Source organism: Serinus canaria, chromosome 6, assembly GCF_022539315.1.
Source record: "Serinus canaria isolate serCan28SL12 chromosome 6, serCan2020, whole genome shotgun sequence".
Taxonomy (NCBI): Eukaryota; Metazoa; Chordata; class Aves; order Passeriformes; family Fringillidae; genus Serinus; species Serinus canaria.
In genome coordinates, this window is record NC_066320.1 from 26,059,855 (window position 1) to 26,065,854 (window position 6,000).

General features: G+C 38.8%; 1 protein-coding gene across 4 annotated transcripts in view; it reads right to left on the reverse strand.

The window, feature by feature from the left end:
• Positions 1 to 1,540, reverse strand: part of GPAM (glycerol-3-phosphate acyltransferase, mitochondrial) — a 47,127-nt gene extending 45,587 nt beyond the window's left edge. For 3 of the 4 annotated variants that reach the window (XM_050976085.1, XM_030240905.2, XM_030240906.2), the window contains exon 1: positions 1,193 to 1,534. The gene's annotated coding sequence lies outside the window, so the exon portion shown is untranslated. Of the gene's footprint in view, positions 1 to 1,192 lie in introns of all 4 variants that reach the window. The other variant, XM_030240901.2, reaches the window with a different exon arrangement.
• Positions 1,541 to 6,000: the final 4,460 nt, after the last annotated feature.

Genomic DNA, 6,000 nt, shown 5'->3' on the forward strand with positions numbered 1-6,000 from the left:
AGTTTATCTACATGCACAGGACTGATAGGAAACCCTGAGATATTTGTAGTTACCCAGTGCTACAGCTCAAGGAAGTCAAAGCCTGGACTTTGAAATATAAACAACTTCAGAGTGATCATCAAAGGCTTTAACCATCTCAAATCTCTGCCAACAGAACTTTGCAGCTCCATCTTACTTGCAGGGTTGCTTCTGTCCTTGGAGAAGACATTAATCCTTCCAAAGAGGATATTCAAGGATCTCACTGTGATGGAGTTAATTATAGGTAATCTGCTGATGTACAATTAAATATGCTCACCAGCACAATTTGTGGGGTGCATGGTATGCTTTGCTATGCCAAGTAAAAGGATCTGAGAGTGGACAGGAATAAATACCAGCTTGGACTGCAGGAGATTAGTGATCTGAAGCACCTGCTGTGTGACAGAGACTTCCAAGTTTAGATGCCAGTTCAAACAAAGTCCTTTAAACAAGGATGTTTTGGAAGTGTTAGGAAGTACAATTCTTCCTTAATCAAAATTAAGAGTCATTTTTGAATGCTTTTTACTAGAGAGCAGAGGAGGAGTGAGCAGAACTGCTAATCCACCCAGCGTGCTACAAATATTGTAAGGAGAGACAATTCTCCTGGTAAGAGGACTAAAGCTAAAAATATAAGGCAGAGTCTGAAGGGCAGCCAAAGGCACAGGGTGATATTCCATATCTGTGTGACACAGCTGGCCTGTGCCCAGGGCCTCTAGAGGTTGTAGGGGAAAAAAGGGTTGCATGGAATTATGTCTTTCACTGTCCTAAATTAACATGAAGCCAAAGTTCACCATCAGTGCAAGGGCACAGCTGGCAGAATCTGCTGCTAAATGACTGATCCCACCAGCAACAACCAAGGACTGATGGAAACAGCAGTGGAGCAGTGGGAATGGGTTTGGAGCAGTCTCCAGTTGGATCAGAAAGCTGTTTTACAGAAACCATTGCACAAATCAGGAGTGAGCCCTAGGAGAGATCCAAGGAAAAGCACCAGTCCTTCCTCAACTGGACACACTGATCTGGAAAGGGGCTTTGTTCTACCCCAAAGTTCCACAATTTCTTGCATTCTGAACACAAGAAGATGTAAAAAACAGAAATATATTCTACATAATATGTCAGAGTCTTTCAGTCTTCTACACCTAACAAAACCAATACAAAAAAACAATACAAACAAACATACCTCAGCTGAAGAACCTTGGTGGGAAAGTCAAGGGGAAATTACGTCCTCCCAAAAGTTTCTGGAGCTGTCAAAGATACCCAGAGGCTGAAAGAGAGACCCTCAGTGAGCACCGTGAGTTTCAGAAAAAAGTTCAAAATATTTTGTTCAAGTCATTTCTTCAAAGTTGAGTTCAAAAATGAAGCAGCCAAATGAAAAAGAAAACCAGACAAAACCCAAAAAACCCAAACCATCAAAGTACTATGAATAGAACATGAAAAATCCAAGGAAACTGCACAATGTGTGCGATTCCCTGTGCAGGGCTAGCACCTGGCATGAACGTACTTGAACATAACAAGATTTATTCCTATCCATGGACTACACAATGTATTTATGTTTGCAATTGATATATTGCACAATGTAATGAATAGCAAAGTAATAACAGAGAATAAGTCAGTTTCCTTGGCACCAGGTTCTGGATAGAACTAATCTGCAAATAGCACATGACTCATTGGAAATTCCCTTTCATATGGCAATTTAAAGGGAATTATATAGAAGTTCACATTCTGCCCATACAGACATCTACATCCTGTTCAGATGACCACTTTACACAGGTGTTGGCTGTGATGTGTACTGTCTACTAACCAGAGTCCTGAACCAAAGATTATTAACCAAAAGCAGTTACCAGAGAGGGATGAGCGTGGCATAAGTAAAACCATATCTTTAGGCCATTACATCTAAGAAAAACTGTCATCACATAAAAATAGACTATAACCTTTAGGTGAATTAGCAGCTACCTGTTTTACACATGGGAGAGAATTAATTTTTTCCAAAAAGTAGGTAGCAGGCAATTTTGGAAGGGCTGAATGCCCTCAGTGTTAAGATCCTAGGACTTAAGCTACCCCTGTGGGTTGTTTCAAGAACAGCACAAGACATTTCAACACATCACAAGAGGATTCCTGGCCTCCATGGCATTCAATCAAGAAATGTCTCTGTTCCAAGCCTTGCTTTTCATTTCTCTTTGTAAGAACAACACAGGGAGTAGAAATATAGCTCAGGAGAGGCAGGTGGTGGATGTAACACACTTCCAGACACTGCCTGGTTAATTACAGCTATGGAATCATACTCAATTGTAGTGTGAGCCAAATAGATTCCAGGTTTTTTTAATTACTTGTTGCTATATTAGTATTACTTCTATATTGGTTAGAAAAGCTGTGACTCAGAAAAGAGCCACCACAGGAATGACAAGTATTTCAAACTGCAAAGAAATGCACTGGTCTTTCCTGATGCACATCCAGGAAGGTGGTGAAAATAAAAGGGAATCTTAGAGCAGATGAAAGAATATTCTACTTAACTCATGCATGTTATTAAATACCTATTAAGACATGAGTAGCAGAGAATCTTGTGGGGGGAAAAATTGCTGAAGTCTGATCTGTTGTACAAGTGGTTCAGGAATACCCAGACCCTTCTAAGCTGGGAACTGGAGTGAGTAAATCCCCACTGTCTCTGCATGGCTGATTCCTGATGGCTGTATCCCAGGTGGGTGCTTAGCTAAGGGTGTATCACATTCACAGCTCAACACACACACACCAGACCTCACCTCTGGCTCTGCTCAGGACAACGTGTCTGCACAGCCATGCACACACTGAAGAAGTGCCTGAACACCCTCTCTGGTCTGCCCTAAGAGCAGATCCCCCCCTGCTTTGTGCTCACTTGGCTTCCCATTTTATTTCTTTTTTCTCATTCACTTATCTGGTTGCATTTCTTTTGCCTTTCAGTGTTTTTCAAGATCAAATGAATGTTATGCAAAAGCTGTGTTAGTGCAATGTCTACCCAGCAGGGTCAGGAAGATGGCAAAAGCTATCTGGCTTACAAGGATGAGGGAGAAGTGCAAGCAAGAGCAGTTATGTCAGACACTTTCAGAAGCATAGACAAAGGCAGGGTCAGAGAGACCAGAAAAGTTAAAATCACTCAAGTCCTATCCTGAGCACTGCAGTAAGGCTCAATAAATACTCAAGAAATCATTCAGAATCTCAGGAGACTAAAAATGTATTTAAATTATCCCTTGCATTGTGTAAGAAAAGGATTTTCACCTGAGAAGCGGATATTTCTATAGAAGACTTTTAACCACAAAACACTGTCTGTATCCCCCAAAGGTATCTCTCATTTTTGGGCAGAAATAAAAGCAGGATGCAGAGGCTGAGTTTCTTCCAATCCCTATCAGCTGCTTGTTAGCTATTTAGAAACTCATTAACTTCCAAAAGAGACCTTGGCCCTAATTAGTGCCTGGACTGATCAGCCTGCCCCTTTCTCCTTTACCTCTGCGTCTCAGAGCCTTCTATAATGATTAAAGGAAACCACACTTCTTTTGTATAATTTTAAAAATGGTATTTTTTGAGCTATCAAGATTTGCACACAACTGTTGAATTCAGTTCTGTCTTGGAGACCAGACAGAATCCCAGTTCTGTCTTACCAGACCACTCCAGAGTTCTCCAGCTTGCTTTGGCACCCTAGTTCTCCATGCATACCTGTACCAGTCTTAAATCCTTCACTAAACCAGGCTCTGTAATTTCCTATCCTTGGCCTTTCATGCAACAGAATCTGTTTTAACTGTGGTTGAAGTTCCACCAAGGCCATTCAATCAACTGTAATGTTGGTGCTAATCCTGCAGTCTTTTTAACACTATCAATAAGAGGGAAATGAATAAAAAATGGACTAATTCCATCTTCCAAAATTATAATGTATTCTGCATGTAGATATGTACCCTCCATCACAGTGACAAAAAGAACTTATCAATATAATGGAAAAAGAAGAGAACTTTTCACTTTAATTTCTGTCTAAATGGATGCAGTTAACACTCTCAAGTTCAATAACTATGAGCACTAAAAGACAAACTGGAAAAAAAAGAAAAATGAGAAAAGTTACAATGTTGCAAAACATAAGCACAGTCTTATTTGGGGTCTTACGCAGTTTAATGTCTCTGGCCAATACATGCAAATTATTTTTTATTTCCTGAATTTCTTCCAGTTTCTCAGAAATATATTTCACATTCATCATGCATGCAGAAGAAAGTAAAGGCTGCCATGCCCTCAAACTGGTCATTTTGGATGACTGGACATGGGGTCCTCTGCTGCACAGCCACAGGTGCACTCACAGTCCTCTTCCCAGGCAACTGGGATAGTCCTTATTCACCAAAATTAGAGGAAGCAATGTCCTTGCACATGGGCTATCAAAATAGTGAGTACAAGGGCTATAAAGTAGTAATGCTACCCTAACAACTCTCTAATTAATATAATTAATGTAAATGTTACCTAAAGGCTCTTATGTTATTGTAGCTATGCACACACAGTGTTACAGGAAGACAAACTGAAGCTATGGTAATTCATTACCATAATTATATATTAATAATAACCCTAGATTTCTTTTTCCAAAACAATGTTTGGAAAACATCATCACTACAGCAACAGGAATTCCAGCAAGAGTGAGGATAGTAAACTCCTGAAGGGTATCCTACTAGTAGCAATTAAATTGTATGAAATTAAATTGCAATCAAAGATTTTTCAGCCTGGTAAACATAATAAAATATTTCAACAGAACAGGATGCCATTCCACACAAGGAATTTCTTAACATTATATCTAAGAGAGTCATGAAGATAGGAGTCCATTTAAAATAACAGTCAGTGACCTGTTAAAAATGTTCTTCCTCTGGCATCCTTACCTTGAGTAGTCACATATTTACCAAGCTTGAGCCAAAGGTATGGTCAAACCACTGATTAAATATTTCCTGAATTCTACTGCTGTTTTCCTTAGGATTCCATATATGTGTGTACCCTGACCACATTTGCCTATTTTCTGCTTCTTTACATTCTCATACACTAATTTCTACTTTTGTATTCACTTTGTATTAACCAGTCCTTTGTATTCAAACACAATTTTATGCCCACTCTCAGGCATTTTCAATTTCTTAAAGAGCAGTCTTTAGAAAAAACACACTAAATAAGTGTGTTTTTCCTAATTTCAGTCTATATTACTCTTGGGAGAAAAGGGTTCTGCTTCGGAGAATTCTGTGACAGAGAAAACTTTCTCGAACAAGAAGTACTTTCAGATGCATAAGCACAAATGATCAAATACCAGACTTTCAATCCTGAAGAGCACTGCAATATTTCCACATTCATTCTCTATAGAATTTGGTATAAAAATGGAAATAATGAATTCTATGGAACTATAGATATATCCTAAAGATATACTTTCCTGTTGGGATGGAGCATTATCTCCTTACCAGTATTCATTTTTAAGTAACTTAAGGGCAACAGACCCTTTTCAGAGTGAACACTGCTTTTCCAAATGCCCTCTCTGCCAGTATTCTCAGGGCAATAACTCTAAGCTGCCCTTAGCAGTGCTGGAGGCTTCTGCACTTGCAGGATAAAGACCAATCTGAAGAATACATGGTGAGCTCAAACGCCTCATTGTAAAGTGTCACTGCAGACAAAGTAGTGTCATTGGAAAAGGTACTTGGTGAAAGATAGGAGTTAATTTTTAAAAAGCTGTAGTGCATGAAACTCAAAATTCAATAGATCTATTTGGCAAATATAGAGGAAGACACTTTTCCAGTGCTAATAATAGTGGAGGAAAGTCCATCAGTTTTGCAATCCTGAAAATAACTAGATTTAGATTCCTAAATAACTTTTTTTTAAAAAATTGAGTTAGTAATCTTAATCTCTTAGATCAATTTTTAAAAGGTATTTAAGTGCCAGGCTCCCTAGACCTAAGATATTTGCTCATAAACAGGAAGTCTTGTAGAGAATATTACATAATTTAAAATTTAAAAAAAA